This window comes from Girardinichthys multiradiatus, chromosome 2 (assembly GCF_021462225.1).
Source record: "Girardinichthys multiradiatus isolate DD_20200921_A chromosome 2, DD_fGirMul_XY1, whole genome shotgun sequence".
NCBI lineage: Eukaryota > Metazoa > Chordata > Actinopteri > Cyprinodontiformes > Goodeidae > Girardinichthys > Girardinichthys multiradiatus.
Genome location: NC_061795.1, coordinates 41,214,658 through 41,241,561, shown reverse-complemented (window position 1 = coordinate 41,241,561; position 26,904 = coordinate 41,214,658). Strand labels below are relative to the sequence as shown.

Genomic DNA, 26,904 nt, shown 5'->3' with positions numbered 1-26,904 from the left:
ATTTCTGTAAGTATTCTCTGAGGAAATTAGGGTAAAAATGAAATTTCCTTCCCCTACAATCTTAAACTTCCTTTCAAAATCATTGAGTATTGAGGTCAGGTTGCAGTCTGTGGCACATGGTCTCAGATAAACTTTTGTTAAAGTCATATCAGCATGTTGTAGTTCACAGTACATTTATTAAATGTCTTCATAGGATCCCCCCACTGGAATAAGATTTGATTGCAATGTCAGGTCCAACAAGGAGAAACATTTTCTCTCCAGATCTGTGGATTAAAATGAGCGTTTAGGTCTTGTGAGCAATGTTCTTGGTGTTCATTATATGGAAAACATAAAAACATAGAGGTAAGATGAGGGATGAGGGCAAAGGGTGCTTGTTTTGTTTTTTGTTGTGATTTTTTTAACAACTGGCTGCAAATTTCCTTTTAAACTCTTTGGTTTATTTTTATACTTGAAATAAAATGTATATCATTTTAAACCCCTACAACGGAAACAGGGCACGCCTCCTTTGTTTTCTATGAGTGTAGTACAGCTTTAAATATTTTAAGCAATTTGAAAGGCAAAAGTAATTTGTTGATCTTACCTGATGAGAGCTGTATTGGGCATTTCATGGGGTTCTCCACTTTGAGAAGCACTGGTGGATTGGGGACTTGAAGGAGTGGTGGAGGAAGACCAAGGCAGGGTTGAGGACCGCCAAGATGAAGGCAGAAATGAACTGGAGAAAGGATTCTGGTTCAGTGAAATCTTTTATTTCCCAAGAAGAGGATGGGACTTCCCTCTGGCATGATTAATGATGCTGTGGTTGCTACGACGATGACACAGCTTGCCAACACACCCCGTACCCGATGTCTTAAAGGTTAGTCTTTTAAAAGAAGCTCAAAGAATAGGTTTATATGACTTCCCAAATGTTTGTTCAGTGACTAAAATAAATATTGACAATACATACAGTAATATATTTTGCTTTTAAAATTCACAGGCAAAAAGGAAAGAACAGGTACTACACGACCCACAAACCAACAGTGCTTCTGATCGATGTTTTCCACCTGCGTTCAGGATGGAGGGAGCAAACGCAGGTGGAGAACTGGACGTGGTAAAATTGGGTTTGTAACGTAAAGTCAGAAATAAGGACTTATCTATTAAACTCATAGAGCTGACAGGAAAGTCACAAATATTACCGAACTTCAGGAGAGTTGAATGTAGCGGTGTTAACACGCAGTCTGCTGCTTGTAAAACGTGTTTAGTCGTAATCAAGTTCACCAGTGATTAAGGGACACTTGTTTGGCAAATTCTGGATTAAATCAACCCTGCATCTCTTCATTCATTAAACCAAAAGTACCATCATGTGTCAAGTCTCATCTGATCAACAAAATTGCTGCATGTGCTCTAAAGATTTAAGAGGTAAGGTACGGAAGCCCGAGAGGGGACATGGGGAAATTTATTTATTTCGCGTCCCCACGCAATACTTTTGCGTTCGGCATTTTGGAGCAACAGCACAGATGACAAACTGCTCATAAAACAAACAGCACTGATATGTCATTGATAGGGTTTATTTGTCATATGCAGGTTAACACGCAGTAAACAATGCGATGAAATGCTTAGGATAAGAAGAACCGTTCAAATCACGATAAAAACAAAAACACTAATGGCGTACAAAAAAAAGTACACATCATGCAGCAGTAATAAGCAAACAAAGTGTCACAGATGTGGTTTCGTGCAGTATTATGGTCCAGAGTTCAGTAGTTTGTTTGACAGCTTGTGGATAAAAACTGTCTTTTAGTCTGATTTGAAGATAATTTTATTTAAGGCTGATTTCAAAATAAAACTCAATAAATCTCAAAACGGGTGTAGTGTTTGTTTCATTTTTGCAGTTATCTGGTTTGGAAACTATCCCACAAAGTATTGCGAAATAACGCAAAGACTATTGTGTGGGGACACAAAAAAGAAAAAAATCCCCCCTTGTCCTCTCACGGACCTCGTAGAAAGGCTTCATCAAGGGAAGATATTAAATAAATATGTTGTGAAATAGAAAAAAATTGAATGTACCATTAAATGTACAATTTATTTAATACATCATTAAATATTAAGTGTACCACTAATTATGCCATGTCGTCTTTAAAATTATACTTAAATATTCAGTGGCACATTTAATTACATAATAGTCCATTTCATGATATAATGGTACATTTATTGTTTCTAATGATGTATTAAATAAATAAATGGTACTTTTAATTTAATGGCACATTTAATGTTACATTTCTTTCATGTTACATTTACTTCACAACATTTATTTATTTAATGATGATTTTATTGTATTAATTTTGTCCAGTTTGACCCTCCATTCTTGATGCCTGTATAGGAGGTCATGTCAGAATTTAAATCAGGTGTTCTGGATCAGACACACATCTAAAACTTGCAGGGAAGGGATCCCTGAGGACCAGGGCTGTGAACCATTGAGCTACAGTTTCTAAATTATGAAGATAATGCCTTTTTGTCCTTTTGTTCAACAAGTACAGTTCTCTTACTAGGTGCATTTTTCTTTCGTTTCAGCAACTTGAAACATAAAAGTAATGTCATTGTTCAAAGGAAACGATCACTTAATAAATGAGTAAAATACAACTATGTACATTTTGTTTATTCAGGTAAGATAGGCAAGGTCTGTTTCCTTGTTTGATATTTTATTATTTCTTCATTATTATTCTTTTTACTTTAACTGGCCTTTACTACAACTAAAAACAGGGACCTAACTGGTCCTTCAAAGAAACAAATTGCCAAAAGACTAAATGAAGAAAACAAAAATGGGAGTGGCACAGGAGTGGGAGTCGTTCTGAATGGGAGCGGGATGGGAGTGGGAGTCAATTTACCAGGAGTGGGACGGGACAGGATTTTTTTCGTTACGCTGGCCTGGGATTGGGATGGGACAAGACATTTTTCTGTGGGAGCAGGATGGGACAGGAGAGAAAATCCACTCCCGTGTCACCCTCTACATGGTAATAATAGGAAGACATAAAATTGTCATAGTATTTACTTGACACTTTCCGTCCTTTGTGTCATCCCTATGTTACGGTCACTTCTGGAGGGCCTTAACATTTTGGACCCCATTATCTAAATCAGATGTAGGCAGTAAAGCAGCAGCAGAGAGTCCAACAAGCCACATAAATTATTAGCATGCAGGACATGAACGCATTACATCTGAAATGCAGGTACCTCTCAGTAAATTGGAATATGTGTTCCAATGAGGATCATTTGTCAAATTAAAATGAAAATACCCGTCAACTAGAAGCCTTTGCGGCTGGATTACCAGTGAGAAATAATAGTGACGGCAGAGGAAGGTGGAAGTAGCAGTGGATTTATTCAGGCGCACACCATCAAGCCTAACAGCATCAAGCCTCTTAACAAGACACAATTGCAGCCCTAAATAGGCACAGCTGATAAAAGGACTAAACCATTCTTTACATGGAATTTAACATCTCACAACTTCCAACTTAAACATACATTTTATCAAATACAGGTCCTTCTCAAAATATTAGCATATTGTGATAAAGTTCATTATTTTCCATAATGTCATGATGAAAATTTAACATTCATATATTTTAGATTCATTGCACACTAACTGAAATATTTCAGGTCTTTTATTGTCTTAATACGGATGATTTTGGCATACAGCTCATGAAAACCCAAAATTCCTATCTCACAAAATTAGCATATTTCATCCGACCAATAAAAGAAAAGTATTTTTAATACAAAAAACGTCAACCTTCAAATAATTATGCACTCAATACTTGGTCGGGAATCCTTTGGCGGAAATGACTGCTTCAATGCGGCGTGGCATGGAGGCAATCAGCCTGTGGCACTGCTGAGGTCTTATGGAGGCCCAGGATGCTTCGATAGCGGCCTTTAGCTCATCCAGAGTGTTGGGTCTTGAGTCTCTCAACTTTCTCTTCACAATATCCCACAGATTCTCTATGGGGTTCAGGTCAGGAGAGTTGGCAGGCCAATTGAGCACAGTGATACCATGGTCAGTAAACCATTTACCAGTGGTTTTGGCACTGTGAGCAGGTGCCAGGTCGTGCTGAAAAATGAAATCTTCATCTCCATAAAGCTTTTCAGCAGATGGAAGCATGAAGTGCTCCAAAATCTCCTGATAGCTAGCTGCATTGACCCTGCCCTTGATAAAACACAGTGGACCAACACCAGCAGCTGACACGGCACCCCAGACCATCACTGACTGTGGGTACTTGACACTGGACTTCTGGCATTTTGGCATTTCCTTCTCCCCAGTCTTCCTCCAGACTCTGGCACCTTGATTTCCGAATGACATGCAGAATTTGCTTTCATCCGAAAAAAGTACTTTGGACCACTGAGCAACAGTCCAGTGCTGCTTCTCTGTAGCCCAGGTCAGGCGCTTCTGCCGCTGTTTCTGGTTCAAAAGTGGCTTGACCTGGGGAATGCGGCACCTGTAGCCCATTTCCTGCACACGCCTGTGCACAGTGGCTCTGGATGTTTCTACTCCACACTCAGTCCACAGCTTCCGCAGGTCCCCAAAGGTCTGGAATCGGCCCTTCTCCACAATCTTCCTCAGGGTCCGGTCACCTCTTCTCGTTGTGCAGCGTTTTCTGCCACACTTTTTCCTTCCCACAGACTTCCCACTGAGGTGCCTTGATACAGCACTCTGGGAACAGCCTATTCGTTCAGAAACTTCTTTCTGTGTCTTACCCTCTTGCTTGAGGGTGTCAATAGTGGCCTTCTGGACAGCAGTCAGGTCAGCAGTCTTACCCATGATTGGGGTTTTGAGTGATGAACCAGGCTGGGAGTTTTAAAGGCCTCAGGAATCTTTTGCAGGTGTTTAGAGTTAACTCGTTGATTCAGATGATTAGGTTCATAGCTCGTTTAGAGACCCTTTTAATGATATGCTAATTTTGTGAGACAGGAATTTTGGGTTTTCATGAGCTGTATGCCACAATCCTCCGTATTAAGACAATAAAAGACCTGAAATATTTCAGTTAGTGTGCAATGAATCTAAAATATATGAATGGTAAATTTTCATCATGACATTATGGAAAATAATTAACTTTATCACAATATGCTAATATTTTGAGAAGGACCTGTATATACATATTCCCCCTTACGTTTTATAAATATTTTATATTTTTTTAAACCTACACACCCAAACACCATAAAACCTCACAAATACTAAGCGCACAAATCCCCCACATTTTCCATGGTCTCTCCCGGAACCTATAAATGGTGTCTGGACCTCCGGGGAAGTATTTGTCCAAACACCCTGGAGAGGATACAGAAAAGACAGGTGAGTCACTTCCTTAGCACAACACTTCTCCTTCACTGACACTTTTAAACAGACTTTACACAAACACTTGCTCAAGTTTCACAACAGTAGACCTTATTTGCCCTGACTAACAATTCTCCTTTCACAGACGCCCACGCCACTTCTTAATAAGGAGCAGCTGTGCAGAGCCTGGAACGAAAGGCTACATGCTCATCACTAAAATACTCAATAAATATTCAATAAAAAGTTAAACTTGTGTGAAAATAATTATGTGCAAATCCATATAAAGTGTTTGTTAAAGTGCTAGATGAAGTGCTTTAAATAAAGTGAAAGTGCTATGAATTACTTAAATAGGGATAGTCCACGTAATGAAGACCTCTTCATTACAATACCTTTTGAAAATAACTTTTAAGCAGGTATTAAACATTTCTGTATTAAAAATGTTACTTTTTTTATTGGTCTGATGTAATTTTCTAATCTAAGATATAGTTGGAAAATCATCATCAATTAGCATAAGTAAAAAGGCTTGAAAACATCAGTTTTAGTTAGTGAACTGAGTTACTATAATGAATTAACCTTTTTTTAAATTTTATTTTATTGAGATGCAGCTTCATAACAGCTCATCAAACATTGCATCTAAGCAGTTCTTTGTGATTTTGGACAGGAACTTGATGTTTACTACAGGTCTATTTCAAAGCAATACCTTCCAACAGTTTAATATTGTTGACTAATGTAGTTGGCAATACTTCAGGTTTATATATATATATATATAAAACAATTTGATTCTTTAATTGTAAATGCTACTTAGAACAATTTATAAGGAAGATATGCTGCTGTGATAGCACTAGTTTTTAAAAAGAATGTTTTGTACTTTGATGTTGAAAGAAAGGAAGAAAGAAAAGCAGAAAAACTGGTGAAAGTGTTAAAATCAATGTTCTATCACTTCGAAAAAGAGGCTGCCTTAATTTCTCAGCTATTGTGTTGTCCTTAAATTGTTCTCCTTTTCTTTTAAGTTATTATGAGACCCTGAGACCTGTTGATTACCTGTTTTAAAAATGACCTTTTTGTGGTTTGCTTGAGTTAAACTTTGATATATTGTAGAAGAATGTTATTTTTCAAATAATTTCTCTACTTTTATCTTTCCTTCTGTAAAGCGAATTCAAAATACTGGAGGTGAAATTGTGCTAAACAATTACAATAATTTTTGTGCTATTCTTATATGCTGCAAAGAACAATGTGTATTCATTAACAGTCCCAAAAACACTTTGCTCACTTACTAAACACAATGGAAGCAGTGGCCAAACAGTAGTGGGTACATTCAAACGTAGCATTGCTGCATGATAAACATACTTATAATGCAAAGCATCCAAGTATTATTCTTCACCCAAATTTTCTGAAAACCCCCCTTTATGGTCTTTGTAATTCCTGTAATTCTTTTAAACATTGCAGCGAGTTACACAGAAGATTGTCTGGTTCCTTCCTCTCGTCTACAGCTAATTTGCCACCCAATTACAATAATCCCTTTTGTGACCCCTGATGACCCACTGCATGCTTCAAATAACCTGATCCACTTGACACAAAGAGCAAAGCTGAAAGGAATTACAAGTATGCTTGAAACATGGGTGCAAACACGTGCATGCACACACAGAGGGGAGCGTGCACAGACAAATATAAACACACCAACCACCAACAAGGTACTGATAGTTTCTGCTACGAGTGGTGTGCCGCCAGGACAAAAGAAACAACATTACAATGAGAGGATTAGAGAACTATTGAGAAATTCTGAATGCTGCTAGAAAATGACCTGCTTTATCACAAAGAAACAAAACAGGAAGACTTGGTGGAATAGTAGAAATTCTTAGCATTACTGAAAAATGTTCTATGCAGGAATGAAGATAATGTTAATGAGCATTTCAATAAGAGTGCATCTGTAACTGCATGTGAGGTGCGCCTGATTTGCAAGTAAACAGGCAAAGTGTGAGACTGGTATGTACGAATCAGAGAAACATTCAATCAAAATAGCCTGAAAAATGACTGGGAAGCAACAACATGCATGTTTAAATTTGAAAAAGTATGTCTGCTATAAAAAATAGTTATTAAATAATCTAAATAAAGAAAGGCCTATATAAAGAATTTCTGTACATTAACTTTGAAGCTCTGATCAGCAACCTGCTGACCAACAAAAACCCAAAAGGTGAACTCTTAACTCAGATTAAATCTGATACTACATCACATAGAACACGTAATTTACAGCCCTGATAGCTGCAGGGAAACAGTTTATATTGTGGGAATCCGGAATTGAGCTACTTCAGTGAGTATAAAAGCAAAGGTGATGATGAAAAGTGAGAGTCAAATAAATCACAGCTAGAGCAATAAAGAGGATCATAAAATATTGAGAATGATTTAGTGCATCATAAACATTAAACGAGCATGAAATTCAGAAAAGTTTACTTTAGGTTTAATGTGCTTGATGACTCTTCTTGAGTTCATTTTTTTTTTCATAGGCAATATCCATAGATAAAATCTGAAAATTAGCAGGACCATGCTTGTATTATGAGGACTATGTAGCTACTAATCCCAAAGTCAAATAAAAATGATGCTTTCATAGGAAAATCTTGGAAATAGGTAGCTGCCGGTTTGTTGTTTTATGCTTTAAATGGGTAAACTTTGTTCTAACCTTTCCCTTTTCCCACAACCAGCAGGTTTCGTCCTTTTAACGGGGGCTACAGCCACGTCACCACTGCTCCCCTGTCCTTCAGGTTGGTGGCCACTACTTCTCTGCTTGCTATGCCTTTTCGATTTCACCTAAAAAAAGAAATACGGCAAGAGAAGAAAACTTGGAATAAAGCCTAGATAAAGGCAAGATTATTGCCTGGTCCATGTTAGTGTAGAGGCATTTCTTCTTAAAGTCAAATAAAAGAAAAATCCCCTCCCTAGGTAACTTAGAAAGAAACAACTTTTTTGTAACTCCAACACAACATCCCCATATGAAAACAAAGTCATGCTATTATCATGCTGTGGGGATGCTTTTCTTCAGCAGGGAAAAGGAAGCTGATTAGAGTTGATGGGAAAATCGATGGAACCAATAGGATCAACCTGGAAGAAAACCTGTTAGAAGTTAAAAAGGATTTAAGAAGTGGGTTGAAATTCATTTTTAACAGGACATTGACCCAATCTATATAGCCAGAGGTTTACTTAAAGGGTTTAGACCAAAGCATATTTAAGTGTCAGAATTGCCCAGTTATACTCCGTTACTAAATCCAATTGAGAATCTGTGGCAGGACTTAGAGTCTGCAAATCACAGTCAGCCTCCATCCAGAGACAAAATTAACAGAACTTTACTTATTTTGCAAAGTTCAAAAGGTTCAAGGATGTGTTTACTTTTGCACGGCCCTGTATGTTATAAATGCTTATGAGTAATATTATGCTGCTTTTGTATTGCTCTTGCATCTTATACTGCTCTATACTTACTCTCACTCACTTAAAACTGTGCACATATATTTATATTATATTGTAGATATGTTTATACTGTTTAATTTGTACTGTATTGCAACGACTACGCCAAAACAAATTCCTTGTATGTCCAAAAACGTACTTGGCAATAAAGCTTTTCTGATTCTGATTCTTTTTATCATAGCGTGGAAAGCACCACCTGCAAGCAATGACTGATGAACTTGTGTTGCACTAACTGTTCTGACAAAATATATCATCTTCCTTCCAATTTTGTTTAGTCCTTTTCTTAACCTGTAACTACTTAGTTAATAGTCTCTTTGCATGGTTTATGTAACTCAGATATAACTGCTTAATACTGACAGAATGCTTTAAAAGCACAAACCCTTTAGAAACGTCATTTTTTTCTTAAGTTAGTTTTGCAAGGTGTATTTTTGTTTTCTTTTACACACTGTATACATCACTGATTATGTTTAATATTTTAAACAACTAATGCTGTTTCATTGAAACCACATCTTTGGTGGCAGCAACATGCCAGTAGATTTGTCTCTTGTTCTGACTTCTCAGTTTTTCAATTCCAAACTAAATTTAAATCATCTAACAAAGGAATATATCTATGGACAATTTCTAGAACAGGATGAGTTTTCCAAAGGGTAGTCACAACTACATTTTACAAGTTTGTAATAAAATAACTATATAAAGCCTATACTGATGAGCCTTAAAATAGCATGCTTAGGTGTCAAAGTGCAGTTTCAGAGACCTTCAGAGAATGAGGTGGTAATTGGTGGGATTTCATAATGCAGCTGCACATGCAGCATCTTACTCTGTCCCTGGCCTTGTCCGATTGGTTGAGGAAAAACACAATGTTGTCAATTCTGTTACCAATAAACTGGGCAATGAATTCATCAATAGCATTAAAAAAACAATTATACTGGACCCACAACAACCAGATTTAGCTAGATGGCACAAACATTATATAATTAGAATATTTTTAATAAGTACTTGTTTTTTAGGATTAAGTATCCTCAAACACTTGTAGTTTTATAATTGTAAGCCTCTTGTTACCAAATCTTCAACTCGATAATAAGGATAAGCCCTGTTGTGTCAAAATGATTTAAATCACATGCTAACTTTGTGCGATTTACTCACTCAAGCCTGTTTTGGCTTCAGCTCAAGACATTGCCCTCTAAATTGAGCAGTTGGCTGATACTTTGTGCTTTGTTCGAGGCATTTAAAATCCTCCACTGAGGATCAGGGTCAAATTAAGAGCTACAAAAATCTTTACCGTTAAGAAAAGCCACTTTAATAAAGTCTAGGAAAGCCAGAGGAGAAGAAAATAACCTTCCAGGAAACTGGGCCTAAAAACCACACCACACAAAGCAGATGTTAAAGAACTATATTACTACCCTGCACATACCCTGGCCACTTTATTAGGTACACCTATTCAATAGCTTGTTAACACATGCAGCAAATCCACCAGTCACATGGCAGCAAGCCAATCCATTTAGGCACCTACACAGGGTGCAGACAGCCTGATGAAGCTCAAACCAAGCATCAGAATAGGGAAGAAATGGGATTTATGTAAATCTGGGTTGGTCTTCTCTCAACCGAGAACAGAAAACTGAGGTTATGATTCACAAAGGCTTACCAGAATTGGACAGTAAAAGACTGGAAAAATACTGCCTGGTCTGATGTGTCTGGTTCAGCTGATACATTCAGAAGCTAGGGTCAAACTGTTGTGTAAACATGAAAGCATTAATCCATCCAGCCTTGTTTCAACAGTTCAGTCTGGTGGTGGTAGCGTAATGGTATGGGGTATATTTTGTTGGCACACTTTGAGGAGTTGAGGAATGTTTCAGAACCCTTGTTGAATATTCACTATGAGGAATTAAGTCAGTTCCAACGGCAAATTTGGGTCCAACCCTGAAGTACAAAGGTGTCCCTAATAAAGTGACTGGTGAGTGTGGGTCAGCACAAGAGGCTTTTATTAACAAAAATACAAATAAAAACAAAAATAAATGTAATCTGGTTTGGAACTGGTTTGTTAATGGTGGGGGGGGAAGCCAGTTAAAAACCATATAGGTAACATCTCTTTTCCTCTGACAATAACTTGTTAATACTGTCATTGCGAGTGAGGGTTTTGCAGGACCAAAGCGCAGACAAGAGCCAGAAAGCAGCATGGTGAGTAGATGAATACTTTTAAATAAGAACCGGTTAACTTACAGTCCTATGCAGGACAGGAAAAACACAGGCAGGTCTAAGGACATGAAATGGGTTGTGGCTAGGGTAGTTTTCACGAGGACCCAGTCGGGAACAATGACAATGAGGGAGTATAAGTACTGAGGGAGAGTGGAGAATGGACCGAAGAAACAAGGGAGGTGATCAGAGAGAATCAGGAACAGCTGGTGGAACAGGGAGATAGAAGGCAACAGAGGGAGACGAAGGTAACAGAAAAACATCTAAGTGAACAGAAACAAGTAAACAATGAGACCATCAAAATAATATGAGGGAGAAAACAGATCAATGAGAAAATACAAACTAAAACACCTAACATAAGAATCCAGGAAGAAACAAACACCTAAACACCAAAATGAACCAAATAAACATGAATGAACTGAAGTAAAGCAAATGAAGAACATGGCTGTGCAGAGAAAGTAAACAGTACTCAAACCCAAAACCCCAGATACAGGCAGATTATGACAAATACTGTGTTTTTAAAGCAAGGAACAAAACAAAAAAATAAACTCCCTGCAGGCCCAAAGGGTTGAAAAGGTAACATTGTGCCACACGTATCACACGGGTCAATAAACTCATACCCCCTGGAACTGTGTCTGCATTTTGGAAACAAAATAATATGTTATCTATCAAAGTAAATTTTTGTTTCTTTAGGTTCTCTACTATAAAAAAAGATGCTCATTAATACGCTTTTGAGTTTTAGGGATCTAGCCAGTAGGAAATCTAACCAAGAAATAATCCCAGTGTCATTTACCAAACAGTCAGCCTTAAGCACCAGTTAGCTACGAGATTCAGGGGACAATGTTGACAATCCAGTGCTAAAAGTTATTTTCACAAATCAAGTTATCATTCCACTACAGACCAACCCACACTGACATAGTTGTGTGGGTGTACAGTACACGTACGTTGGTGTGTGAATGTGTCCTTGTTGTACACAAATGAATGTTATCAGTACCTCCCCATATTTACTCAGGGGGGAAGAACCAGTCTGCTTAGGCAAGCTGTGAATACAAAGACTCACTTGTACTGTCCATGTTTGTGTGGAAGTGCCCTCATGCACACTGTCACAGTTATGGACTTTGCCGTTTTATCTCCCGTTCATTGAGAGGGATATTTGTGCCTCCACTTCAAGCTATGAATCTAAAATCTGGTATTTCTTCTCCCATCCTGATTGATAACAGCAATCTTGGTACTGAGATGGCATTGTGATCTATTTATTTTTCTTTAAAAATCATCCATCATCAGATAGCACACTGTTGCGCTGCGACCATGTCATCCTCAGGATCAACTGGGTAAAAAATTAGATTTTAGTTTATATCGGAATTAGATTTTTAGAAGGCATGAAGGCAAAATTGAGTGAATATTATCCCATATTATCCCTGTAACATCTTGTAGGCCTGTTATAACCTTTTGCCCATCGTTTTTAAACTCTTTATCACTTTGTTTAGCCAAGTATTTTATTGGAAAAAAACAAAACACAAATAGTTTGCTAAATTTCATTACCTCAGCCACAAATGTGATGCACTTTGAAAGTACCACAGCAGCATCCCAATAATCATGTTATTATATGGTTGAAGAGCTGTGACAGTGATAGCTGTGGTTTTCTCTGAAAATATCCTTTCTTAAAAGTGTTACAAAAACAAGAGCAAACTGAAAAAATCTCTAAGGTGTAAGCACTTTTTTAGGGCAAACTATACACATGATGGTACATAGCCCTTCTAGAGACTCAACAAAATGAAAACCTATTTTAATTTTGGCCTAATTTATTAAAAAGTTCTAGTCTGTCATCAACTGCTGGTTTAATAATGGAACAACTTAGCTGAATGGCAATACAACTTCTTAAGGAGTACAAACATATCTTTAACATTTACTGATGGTCTTAGCAACATTATTGCCAGTTATAGGCATGCAGAGGATGAGGACATGGCATTTAACTAATTAACAATTTTCTTTGACTTTTTCTGGGGACTAGAACACAAAGTCATTTGTACAAATGTTATTTTAATTTGACAATTAAATAAAACAGATGTTAAGCCTAAATGAAAAAAAAAAAAAACACGCTGCAGGTTCTTTGTTAAATGTAGTCGTTTTGAATCAAACTCTAAACAAAGCACAGGAAAAATGCTGATGAGGTTACAGGCTAAAAATTTTAAGAGTTTTAAGTTTTCAAGTTTTTTGTTTTTGTCCTATTAATCACAGGCCAGAACAGATCAAAGGAAAACTGCTGGAATTTCCAATCAACAACTTTTTCTGATATTTTTACTGCACACACACTCGCTACCACTGATGTTTTGTGGTAGGACCTTCTCAGGAGATGAGTGATGATCTTTTTTTTTTTTTTTTTTTTTACCTGGACACTTTTATTAACTTTTATCTACCTACACACAAGCAAATACAATCAGGATTAAAAAAGGCACGAATAACCGTTTCACTGAAAGGAACCTGACGAAACCTGTGAGTACCTGCAGCCTCTAAAATCAATGTTTACCAGCTGCCTCTCTTTATTCTCTCCATAATATGGTGACAAAGACTTTGGATAAAACATTACAAACAACTGTCTGGTAGAAGAAGTGTGACTGAAAAGCACTGGTGGGCAGGCTTGTACTTGTTAACTTTAAAATAAAACTTAACTTGTTGACAAGCTCAACTGATTTCGTGCCACTGAAAGCCTTTCTCGTCTTAGCACAGAAGATTTATTTTTCATCAGAAAACTTAAGTGTAGATTAGTGTAATAACAGACTTTAAACCATAATAAGAGATGTAACAAATGTATACGCTAAGTGTAAATGTACACAAGGATGTTAACTCACCTTTTTCAGTAGCTTCTCGCATTCAGATGATGAAATATTTTGTGTCTCCTTTTCTGTTCTGACTTGGCTGCACGTTTCCTGCTGCTTTTCAAACTTTTCTGCAGTAAATAAAACCAATATACAACATTTTAGCAGTAGAATAGTATAATATTTCTATTGAATCCGAGTAGTGTTGTGAACAAACACATTTCAACAAACTTGCTCATTATTGGAGCTTACATTTTTGAGGACTTTGAACTGAATGATGCAGTTTTTTAAAGTGCTGTCAAGGAAGTGGAACGTTAAGGGAATGTAGCTTATCTTGACCTCATTTAAAGATACTCCGTTTTGAACAAAAGATTTATACCTTATTTTTAAGGGGCAAGCTGCAGTGTGAATGTAGCCAAAAAGTCGCAACATTAGCCATGAAGGCACGCGCTCAGTGTTGTCTTATTGTTTGCTTGAGCCGGGGCGGGTGGCAGAGACAGTTCAGCTTTGTGTGGACATGTGGTTGCATTTCACATAGGGCTGCACAATAATAGAAAATCTGGCAATGGTGATAATAATGGTAAATATTGCGATGACGATATCAGGCACCATATATACCCATTTTCTTTTTGCCTTGCTTTCTCATCTGTGCTTCCATCTCTTTTTGACCTTTAGCTTTAGGGCAATGTGTCCAGTGTGAACATCTGCTGCTGCGAGACTCTGTCCAACTAGCCAAACATTACATTAGCAAGAAAAATACAACTTCAAAATACTTGGGAGAGATTAGCCACCAATTATTCCACAACAACAAATCAACAAAAGAGAAGACTGACAGCATGTTGTCACTGGTGGCAAAATATTTCCCTGTCTGGTGAGATATACAAGTTGTCTTGTTCAAGTTCAGCTCTTTCACAACTGCCCTTGGGTGTCTAGACAACATTTTTCAGCTGCACAGCTAAAACCGATTAATGTGATCCCAATTTTAAGATTGGCAAGGATGTTTTTTTTCCACAAAGCTGTCATTTTATCATGCAAACTACATTCACTTCTCTTGAAGGGCATCACCACAATGATTTCCTTTCTCAAAGTCAAGCGGTTTATTCAAAACGTGTTTGTCTCAGACTATCTTGATCTCTATATTAAGGATCATAAAATTATTTAAACTAAAATGTAAAATATATGACCTCTCAAACCAGTGACTGTGCTTCACCCATCATTTTAAAGTGAATTATATTCTCTGTGAGATATCTGAATAGAGCCGAAGTTTAGTTGGGAGTCTTATGTCCCTGGAGTTGACTATTATCCAAGTCCTCTTTTTCTTTTGGCATTTTCCTTTTAGGGGTTGCCACAGCAAGTCATCTGTCTCCATCTAACCCTATCTTCTGCATCATCTTCCCTCACACCCACTACCTTCATGTCCTCTTTCATTCCATCCATAAATCTCCTCTTTGGTGTTCCTTGAGGCCTCCTGTCTGGCAGATCCAGCATCCTTCTAGAAATATACTCATTATCCCTTCTCTTTACATGTCCAAACCATCTCAGTCTGGCCTCTCTGGCTTTATCTCCAACACATCTATCAAGATGTGCCTCTGATGTACTCATTCCTGATCCTATCCATCCTAGTCACTCAAGTAAACATCAACATCTTCATCTGTGCCACCTCTATCTTAGCCTCCTGGGTTTTCCTCAGTACCACAGTCTGTAAAACACTCAACGTTGCTGGTCTCACCACCATATTGTACACCCTTTCCTTTCATTCTCACTGATACTCTTATCACACAACAGGTGTGACACTTTTCTCCACCTGTTCCAACCTACTTGGAAACGTTTCTTTACCACTTTTCCACACTCACTGTTGCTCTGGTGAGTTGAATGCCATCCAAGAACCACCATTTTATTTTTTTTTGCATATCTATTTGCATATTGGTGTTTTGGTATTGCATACTGATTGTAGGTTTAAATCACAACCAAGAGAAATGGGATAACGTACTCCTCTAATTTTCACATCTGTGACTGAACAAAGGTTTTGAGGGTAACACTTTTGCCAAATCGAAGAGAAGATAAAGTGCAGCGTCTACAGGCCTAATTTAAGGTCTTTGCAGAATCTTGAGTAGGGTCATCTTTGATGTTAAAACAATGCGGTTTCCCAGACACAGCCTCCATTTTCCTATAGCCCATGGCTCTCAACCTCTACCTCATGTCTCCGTCTCCTTCCTTCCCTCCCTGCGATCTATCTCAATCACTGTCAGACATCAGTTAAGGAGGGGTTCCCTTCCACAGCAGAATTCAAAACACTAACGTGTCACAGCATGTCTCCAGTTAACCACCCAAAAATCAACCAAGATAAAAACATAGGGCTTTAAAATGTCCACAGTAGGATATAACAGGGTAAATAATTTAGGAATAGTAGGACTGAGAAGATTTTTCACCACTACTGACAAATGTACAAATATAACAGAATTAAATTTACAGTGAAGTTACAACTTTAAGATAGTAGGCTCAACAGGAGATTTATTTATTTTCAATACTAGCACCCAGTAGCCCCTTCTGAGCTTTGGTGTTAGTAAAATTGTGTAAAATGATCACAAACTTAAAAAAATAGATATGTTTAGTATGTTTTCATTGAAGACATAAAGCCAGAATGAGGAAGTATTAACACGGGTGAGCTCACCTACACAGTTTCTTTATGACTCAAGTGTGTAATAAGTAGGCCTGCATGAATGTGCGACTATGTAGGAGTGATTTACTGTCGAAGCTAAGCCTTGTGCCGTCACTTCTGCCCCGACTAGAGTTGCCACCCAGCAGTAAGACAGTCATCTTCAAACAACTTGAATTAAAGCCAAAGTAAAAATTAAAACAACTTTGTTTCACCACAATACAAACTGCATTCAGCTTACTTACAGAATTAAATGTAACACTGCTCATCCATATAAAGTCTTGGTTATCCTTACAAGGGTTACAGGTTGATGGAACTAGTGATGGTGCAAAAGGTTTATACTTGACAAGCTCTATATTTATTTCAGGTGACTACCAGGTCCAATTTAAAAGGTACTGAGCCCTGCATATTGTGCCATTTAGTTAATCGCACAAAGCCAGTTTTTGGTCAGAAATACTGTGGCAGAGAGGATAAGAAGTTGAAATATTATATATAAAGATTCAGAGAGCAAGATAATTGATTCCAAAATATAAACCGCAACACGTAGTTTTTGATTAACTTTACTCTGAACATGTTTTTTTCAGTACTAAAATGTGATTAGCTCTACCAACATCATTAAAGCCTGGTAGAAACAGTAAAGAGAGATTTGATTTTCAACTACTCGTGGCACATTTTCAGTTTTCAGGTGTTTTGCAGGTTTTGGCTCTTTCAAAAAAAGTATCTAACTAAAAAATCCTTTTAAATGAGATTCTACAGAAAGTGCAGGACTGATCGGTTCTCTCCAGGTGTATGGAACATGGAGAAGCATGCTGCCCTTCAACCATCGGTGGCTGCACACTGCTGCTCAGCTGGCTAAAATATTACTGCTACAGACCTTTTTGTTTGCTTGTTATTTGGATATATTTCCAATTAAAAACACAGAAAGATTCACAAGATTCCTAATATTCTGTCCAATAAGCATAATTATTTAAAAAACATTTCTGAATTTAATGGGTGTTTATTAAATGTCTTTAACCTACATAGAGAAATCTAAATAAATAAAAAAAATCATTGTCATGACATTAATAAAACTGAAAAAGCAGGTTAAATCATGCAGAAGTAAGAATTATTGCTTTTTTATTTCCAATAAAAGCAATTAGATGTTGCTTTTATTAGATGTTCTACATTTTGTTTTAAATTTCTGTGTCCCTCATGACAACTCAAGGTTTTCATACTGTGAGAACCCCATGCCTACTGCGTGTATATGAGATAAAAAAGAGGTTTATAATATGCAATGGAAATGTCTTCAACTAAAAAGACAAGACTTTGTCTTTTTGGCATAGGAAAAAAGGGTTTTCTCCACAACTGTTACTGCAGTTGTGTTTCAATACCATGTTAAATCAAAATTAACCTAAAGTATTTTATGATGACTCTAAACACTAAAGTGTGGTGTTTAAAATCTGAAAATCTTATGTAGGACTTGTTTATTTGAACATTAGTAACAGACCTAATTATGCACTACACAATGACATGAAGCTGACAACATAATCTGTTTTTTTCCTTCTCATCTGGTCTCATAGTAAGATTTTTGCATTATTCTTCTAAGGAATTTGGGCGTGACAAAGGTCACTGAATTATATCCAAACATTATTCAAAACCATAACTCATTGGGTATTGGCTCAGGATGAAAGGAAATGCTTCAGATGATTTAATCTTGGATCCTGCTCAGTCACTGTAACTCAGCCAATTTGGAATGTGATAGGTGTTTCCAAACAAACAGCTGTCCTTTTGCACAGGTTCTTCAGCTCCACTAAATCAAAAAATTGTTACAAGAGAGATTGAGCAGCACTGATTTAATGCCATTAAAGGGAAAAACATCCTTTTAAAATACATACCTAACCTGATTATGAGTTACGGATTGAAATAGTATTACAGAAAAAATCTAAAGTATTAACACATCATGCTTGTTATAAATTCAGGAGGGTCTCAAGAGTTCAAAAATTCCCTTCATACAGCTAGTAAATGTTTAGATTAACATTGTACAAAATTACAAAACACAGCATTAAAAACATATGATTTAATGTTGAAAAGCTGCAAAAGTCAATAAAAATTTAGCATCTGGTTGAATATTTCAGCATGGTTGAGACAAAAACCTCTTGCATAAACCCATTTTAGTAGAATAATAACATGCTTACTATTTCTAAATTTATTAACGAATGGAAATCTTCAGTTTCACACATTTGCTGCTTTGTGCTGACAATAACAGTGTTATTTTCTTTATGATAGGCAACCTCTGTATAACTTTAGAGTGCAAGTTGTGCAACCGATTTCTTTTCACATGTAAATAGCTTTCCCAATACAAGTCCTTTTGTTTTCTGATTTACGGTACATTATGTTTTGAAATTGTTGAGGCAGCACTATCCAAGTCAGTCACAGATAAACTGCAGCAAACTTTAACAAAATGTAGTTTTCAGTGAAGGAAACGGCTTGAATTCTAGAAGTATCCAAAATAGGGATGTGCAATTATCATTTTTTTTTTTTTAATCATTATTGGGGTGAAAAAATAATTGATTAAACTTGCAAAACCCAAGAACTGGATAGAATTGTTTGGGATTGTTACTTTAGCTGTTTCAACTATTTTCTCCACTTTTGCTTCGATGAGAGCATCAACAAATGTAAAAAAGTTAGCAAGAAAGCACAATTATTGTGCGTTTTTGTATAGCCTATTTGACATTGGGCATTTATATTTTTAGATCTAAAATATTGGTGTTTGTGGGTTTCTGACTATGTACAGGGACAGATATATTGCAAAGAAAAGAAAAACATTGAAAAAAGTTATGCCTCAAAATATTTTAAAATTTTAGCACAGTGGTCAGAAGGATTTTAAGCCATTCTTCTTGCAGGATAGCGGCCAGGTCACTATGTGATACTGGTGGAGGAAAGCGTTTCCTGACTCGCTCCTCCAAAACACCCCAAAATGGCTTGATAATATTTAGATCTGGTGACTGTGCAGGCCATGGGAGATGTTCAACTTCACTTTCACGTTCATCAAACCAATCTTTCACCAGTCTTGCTGTGTGTATTGGTGTATTGTCATCCTGATACACGGCACAGCCTTCAGGATGCAATGTTTGAACCATTGGATGCACATGGTCCTCAAGAATGGCTCGGTAGTCCTTGGCAGTGACGCGCCCATCTAGCACAAGAATTGGGCCAAGGGAATGCCATGATATGGCAGCCCAAACCATCACTGATCCACCCCCATGCTTCACTCTGGGCATGCAACAGTCTTGGTGGTACGCTTCTTTGGGGTTTCTCCACACCGTAACTCTCCCGGATGTGGGGAAAACAGTAAAGGTGGACTCATCAGAGAACAATACATGTTTCACATTGTCCACAGCCCAAGATTTGCGCTCCTTGCACCATTGAAACCGACGTTTGGCATTGGCATGAGTGACCAAAGGTTTGGCTATAGCAGCCCGGCCGTGTATATTGACCCTTTGGAGCTCCCGACGGAGAATTGAGGTGCACATTTAATTCTGCCGTGATTTGGGCAGTCGTGGTTTTATGTTTTTTGGATACAATCCGGGTTAGCACCCGAACATCCCTTTCAGACAGCTTCCTCTTGCGTCCACAGTTAATCCTGTTGGATGTGGTTTGTCCTTCTTGGTGGTATGCTGACATTACCCTGGATACCGTGGCTCTTGATACATCACAAAGACTTGCTGTCTTGGTCACAGATGCGCCAGCAAGACGTGCACCAACAATTTGTCCTCTTTTGAACTCTGGTATGTCACCCATAATGTTGTGTGCATTTCAATATTTTGAGCAAAACTGTGCTCTTACCCTGCTAATTGAACCTTCACACCGTGCTCTTACTGGTGCAATGTGCAATCAATGAAGACTGGCTACCAGGCTGGTCCAATTTAGCCATGAAACCTCCCACACTAAAATGACTGGTGTTTCAGTTTCATTGTCCAACCCCTGTATATGTCATTCCCAAGACAAATTGATGCTGTATTGGCCGCAAAAGGAGGCCCTACACCATACTAATAAATTATTGTGGTCTAAAACCAGGTGTTTCAGTTTCATTGTCCAACCCCTGTATGTACACAGACAAATATGTCGACTCAAAATAAATAAATAAAAACATGGTAAAATCCTAATTGATGCACAGTTGTAAATGCCAGACTCAATGAGCTTAACTTGGAGCTTCCTCTATGACTCAGGGATTTAATGAGTAGCTCTGAATGACAGCGGGTGTTTTACTGCCCACACTCTCTTCCTCTCTGAAAGTCAGTTTCAGATAACGGAGCACTGTGCTGATTCTTCAATGTCCAGGAATTAATGCTGATGACACACAGCCTTTTGAAGGTTGTGTTTTAGTGCTTTTGTAGCTCCTGACATCCTCTGGGACAGGACACCTGTAACTTGGTTTGAATAAGCTCTGATGTAAGCCTGGGCTCAGCAGATCCTGTAGCCTGGGAATTCACTGACACTGCTCAACAGCGCTGATCATTTATGGAGAGAGGGAGAAAGGAATGCAGACTGGAAATTGTTTGAAAGAAGAGGAGAACATCAAGACTATTTCTCTTACCCCTGCCTCACCGTAACTAAAACAACATAACATGGGTCACATTCAGAGTTCGGAGATCTCAAGTATGATAGACAAAATTGAAACTCTTACTATAGTTACACCAACAGAACAGTTAATTCAAAAAGCTATCTTAGATAAATACAAGACAGAAGAAATAAAGCACAAAAGTACTTAAGAGTGCATTTCAGGGTTAAGCTAGGCAAAATTCAAACTTTTTTTGTAATAATCATGTTTAACAGTCAATGGACCCATTTGTAAGGGACTGAAAATATGAGAAAATAGTCTACAAGTGGAGGACTTTCAAACAACTGCCAATATATTCAGGTTTGGCTGTTTAAGTTCACTCTTAGAGTAGACCACAATAGGCTAAAAGAAGTCTCCAAAAACCCTAAAATGTCATCACAGGACCTACAGTGGGCTCTTGCAACTGTTGATATGAAAGTGCATGCCTATACAACAGAATGATGCAACTTTAACTTCCTTGTGAGGTGTTCAAGGAGGAAAGCTTTGCTCTTTAAGGAAAACATGAAGGCCTAAGTAAATTTGCCAGGATTTCTGAAAAAAATTTATTTGAACAAAAGTGTCAAAAATTGCATCATCTGGACACCAGAAAAGATGACATGTTTGGCAGAGACCAAATGAACCATTGTAAGAAAAGAACATCATACCAACTGTGAAGCACGGAATTGGGAGTGTCACGGTGTGGGGATGATTTGACCAGGATAGCTCACCATCAAGGAATCCCCCTTTAATTTTTCTCGAGTATGGGAGGGTGCTTGAGGAATGTAATAATTCATTCAGCAAGTCACTCAGTTGTGAGAACATGTCAGTCAGTGTAAGATTCACAAGCAGTTTCACTCAGAGATGTCATAGGGGTCAGAGTTTCTGCTGATTTGTAATCGTACTTGTCATCTTCCACTATATCCAGTACGGGTCGCGGGGGCAACAGACTCAGTAGACACACCCACACTTCCCTCTCCCCAGACACCTCCTCCAGCCCAAGGCGTTCCCAGGCCAGCCGAGAGACATAGTCCCTCCAGCGTGTCTTAGGCCGTCCCCTGGGGCTCCTCCCGGTGGGGCGTGCCTGGAAGACTTCCCAAGGGAGGTGTCCAGGTTTGTAATGTCTACCTTAATTTGTATCAAATACTGAGAAATGTTAGGGCTAAAAGCTATTTAGTAAAGCTAAAAATATATCAAAAGACCTTTACAAAATTATTTTTAAGTATAAAGCATAAACCAAATTGTGCTATTAGCAAATCTAACAGAACACGAGTCATCTGTTGAGGTTTTAGCAACGTTAAATCAAAGGCCATAAGTTCTAGATTTCCTTATCACAGAGGAAGGGGTGAAAATAAGACCAGGATAGGTTCTGTTTGTTGTTTTAGTCTTGGACATGACTCCGCTTGCAGTCATCACATCACTACATCAGCAGATTGTGGAGAGAAAACACGACCCGTTAAACCTTTTACAACTGGAAAGAAAAAGGAGAAGATAGAGAAGTAAAAAGTGAGACAAAGTGATGAGATGCAGAAAGAAAGGAAATGGCCAAAAAAAAAAAAACAAGATGTTAAAGAAACAAAGCAGAATACACGGATTATGCTGATGTAGCCTACTTCCTATATTAAAAACACATAGAAACCTCCTTCATTTATTCATATCAAGTTTTACCATAGTTATAAAAACTAAAGCGGTTTCATTCCTGTCCTTAAAGTCTTTTTAATGAGATGCCAAAGAAAGTGACTAGAGTTTTTATGGACTGTATAGAGCATAGCGTAAAATAAATGTTGACCCACCTGTTGCTGTAGCCTTCCGATCATCTGTTTGAAAGAAGGCTAAGACAGTCTAACTGTTCAGCTAATTGGATGCATTTAAAAGTGCAAAAATAAAAAAAAATTTAATTATGGTGTGAAAAATTTAACACTGTCGCCCATCACTCTAAGTAGGGTAAAGCTACTGCAGGCTACAAGCAATACTGTATGTTCAAAACAAGCTTTTATACTGTGAACTTCAGAGGACAAAAAACATATTGCTTGTTTGATTTGTTAGATAAAAGCCTTTTACACAGTTTTGTAACCAATACACAAACATATGCTGTCATATGTTAAACACTGGGTATGCAAAATGTGGCCACGCAAGTCACAGGCTATCACTCTAGGGGATCTGATCACTATTGAAGTTCCGGTCTGCTGCACCTAAAGTTATAGGCTACTTGGAATCGGATCTGGACATTCTTAAAAAATACATTATCATTTCAATACTGATGGAGACTTCATTATTTGTCAAACATTGGTCTATATGTGTCACAAGCAAGGCTCTTTACACACTTTGCAGCCAAAACACATTACCTGTGACTGAATACTGTTTCACAAAGACATTTTACAAACCTGACAGCCCCAAGTGATTAAAAAATAATCGGCAGTTTATGTCAAAATGTGGAGCCCTCCTATTAAACTCTTTCTAGATCTTTTCCACACTTACCACAAATATTGGCATCCCTGGTAAAAATGTAAAATACCTTAAAACCGATTTTTCTTACCAACCAATCCTGTTCAGGGTACATGATGGTAAGATGACCTGGTGTCCTCGTCCAGACTTTTAAGCCACAATTACATTAGTTTTAGTTTTATTGTTCAAGGCCTTTTAACAGTTATTTTATGCTACTTAACTGAAATCTGTGTGTGTGTTTTACATAAATTTCTCTCTTGTAAAACTTAGGTTTTCTTTGTTTTAAATTTAACAAAATTTGGCTCATGAACATTGTCAATAAAACATTTCATACAGTACACATTTATTTTTCCTTTTTACCCCAATGGATCATATTGGTTTTGAAACCCTCGACAAATTTTATTTGTGATATAATAGGCCTTTACAATATTGAAAAAGGCATGTGACTCAGTGGAGCTTTGTGCCCATTAAGTCCCAAACAAGAAAGTAGTACTGCACGCTGGATTACAGAACAAAAGCCGCCCTCTATCTTAATGTTTTTTTTTTGTTTGTTTTATTTATTTTTTTAAATACCAACATGTGGGCTGGAAGTGTGGGCATTTAGTAATTTTATCTATCTGGCTCACCATGAACATCAAAGTTGGTTATACATTTCTCCACTCAGCAGGCCTCGTCAAATCTCCCTAAAGCTACACAGGTTAAAATAACAATCTATGAAACAGACTAAACAATGATACAGTATGTAAGTGGTATCAGTATACAAGTATGTCTCAACATTAATGTCTTGGCTTATTCTAAAGATTTGATGTCTTCTTTGTGCCAAAAGACCACCTAAATGGCCTGTAATTATAAAGAACAGAAAAAGACAAAAAGTAAGCAAACAAAGGGAAACACAAAGATAGGTGAAAACAGGGAATAATGTAGCCATAGATTATGAATGAGAGAATGGCGATTTCCAGACCCAACACACAACTGGCTTGGAGAGAAAGCGAGATGGGGGAAGAAAACTAAGTAAAAAGTGACTAAAGTTTGTCATTTCTTAAGTAATTAATTTGCATTTTATTGCATGACATAGGTATTTGATACATGTTCAAGAGCCGCACAGAAATTCACTTATTAAGATACAAAAACAAACGTCTTTACCTATTCATGAAACAGGGTTAGAAAATTTACAGCTACATAATGAAATAGTTTTAGAAATTAGATTTTAAAGGCTACAATGGTGTTAACTAATGTTTTCCACACAAGTGAGTCGTCATGACTGCCGTGACAATCATGTTTTGCTAAAATGGGACGCAGGTCTATTTCAAACACCAAATATTTAATGTTAAATCTGTATGATTCCTCTCAAATGTAAAATAGGGACATAATGAAATACTGGGACGGTATCTCACTATATTACAACACCATATTTCTTGTCAAGTCAAATCTGTCTTACCATATCGCTAGCATGTGTTATACAGGATTTCATTAGTATATTTAGAGTCCATGATTTCTGTAAATATGAATTAAAGCATCATCTCTGTTAATATGAGTTGCTCTATAAGAGCCAGAATAAACAACTGGTGTTTATCAAGCAATACAACACAACAGTAGAGAATTAATCTTAAACCCTTAAATCCAATTATAACTATTACAGACTCTATTAAAGGGTCTAAATAAAATGACAACTTCTTAAATTTCACTAAAACAACAAAATCACATGGTATATTTATCCATGTAAAAGAAAACAATAGAAAAGGGCATCGGTAAAACCTTTTTTAGACTTGTGTGACTTCGATATTAAATAAGCTACTAAAAAATATTTGAGTACAAGTACTGTGACATTACTTAATCTCTGGTCTTAAACATAAAACTATGTAAAATTGCTTTATTTAAAACTACTTTGTTTGCACAGTTTTCATTAACATGTTCTCTCTTTTCCTGAGTGCAAACACAAAAGGATTATGTAAAAATACTTCCACCCACACTCACTTGTCACAGCAGTTTGTAATAATACTTCAGTCCTCAAGGGGATCAACATTTCATCTCACAGACCGTATGTTCTCATTAATCAGACAGTAGACAGCAGCTAAATGATTGCCGTGCTTTGTTTTGTCTGCACCGCTTGCGTAAAAATAACAGACAGGAGAAGCTCCCTAAGGAGGGTGGTATTAAATGGTGCTTGGAAATACTAAGTATTTACAGTAGAAGGTGCATGAGGAGAAGAAGAGAGACACAAACTAATGCCTCATGCAAAGATTCAGTCGTTAGAGTGTCCAAAGGTGTATTAAAGATGGCAGAAATAAAATGAAGATGCATTAATCTTTAAAATTGCACTTCATACAGCTAGTAAATGATTTCCCAAGAACTTATCTTTAGTTATGTCTAGTTACCTTGCGGTTTTTGTATTTTGTTTAACTGTCTTGGGCACAGTTTACTTGTATAGGGCTAGCCATTTAAGAATGCTAGTGTGCAAAATCAACTCACCTATTGTTTTATAATACCACACCTCACCAGGGAGATATTCCTAAAACAATTACTGACAGAGACTGAAAGTTGTCTGGCTATTATTTCCAAATAATCATGTGGTGCTCCAACTTGGTAGTTTTGACAAAAATTAAAAACTTTATAATATTTGGCCTGCACAGAGGCACAGTTGGTAGCACTGTTGCCTTGCAGCAAGAAGGTCCTGGGTTCGACCCCGGGCTGGGGGTCTTTCTGCATGGAGTTTGCATGTTCTCCTCCTGCATGTGTGGGTTCTCTCCAGGTACTTCGGCTTCCTCCCACAGTCCAAAATCATGGTCTTTCTAAATTGCCCTTAGGTGTGAATGAGTGTGTGCATGGTTGTTTGTCCTGTATTTCTCTGTGTTGCCCTGTGATGGATTGGTGACCTGTCCAGGATGTACTCCGCCTCTCGCCCGTAGACTGCTGGAGATAGGCACCTGCTCCCCCCGTGACCCACTACGGAATAAGCGGTATAGAAGATGAATGAATGAATAATAATTGGCCTTGGCACTAAATAGTTTTTCATAGCCAGACCAAATCTATTGCTAACATGTGCTTGAAGGCCTTTGGCAAAGTCAGTTTATTTTTAGTCTCTCTTCAATCTCTCTTTAAATTGAAGTGCAAAATACAATATAAGAAAAAAGTGAAACAAAACCAGACCAAAACTATGAAATACCACCCACACTGCGAGACATAAGATCTAAATGGTGCTTTGCAATACACCAAATCCTGAAAGAGGGCCAATTTTTTAAGCATTAAAAGGATTTCAAAGTCAGCCAATATAGTAAAAACAGTATACAAAAAAAGAGAAACTTGAACAGTTTTAGTAATGGATTGGTCTCTCTAAATGTAGCGTTAGCAAAGTAACAGGCAGTTAGGGCTGGGTGATGACCTAAATTAATCTTGCAATTTGCAGATGTTAGGACTGGAGTTAGGTGACTATAAATCAAGCCAGACTCTAGTCACAAAAACTCTACTCTACTTGAAAACTTGACTC

The 26,904-nt window shown here is 37.5% G+C and overlaps 1 protein-coding gene across 10 annotated transcripts in view; it reads right to left on the bottom strand.

Moving 5' to 3' along the window:
- The window catches only part of si:ch211-266k8.4 (TBC1 domain family member whacked), a 71,203-nt gene that overhangs the window by 9,209 nt on the left and 35,090 nt on the right, over positions 1 to 26,904 (bottom strand). For 4 of the 10 annotated variants that reach the window (XM_047382743.1, XM_047382711.1, XM_047382652.1 and 1 more), the window contains 2 exons: positions 13,777 to 13,874; positions 7,959 to 8,086 (listed from right to left, as the gene is read on the bottom strand). The exons of 2 other annotated variants lie outside the window; for them this stretch is intronic. The gene's annotated coding sequence lies outside the window, so the exon portion shown is untranslated. Of the gene's footprint in view, positions 1 to 580; positions 713 to 7,958; positions 8,087 to 13,776; positions 13,875 to 26,904 lie in introns of all 10 variants that reach the window. 4 more of the 10 variants (XM_047382670.1, XM_047382659.1, XM_047382686.1 and 1 more) reach the window with 3 other exon arrangements.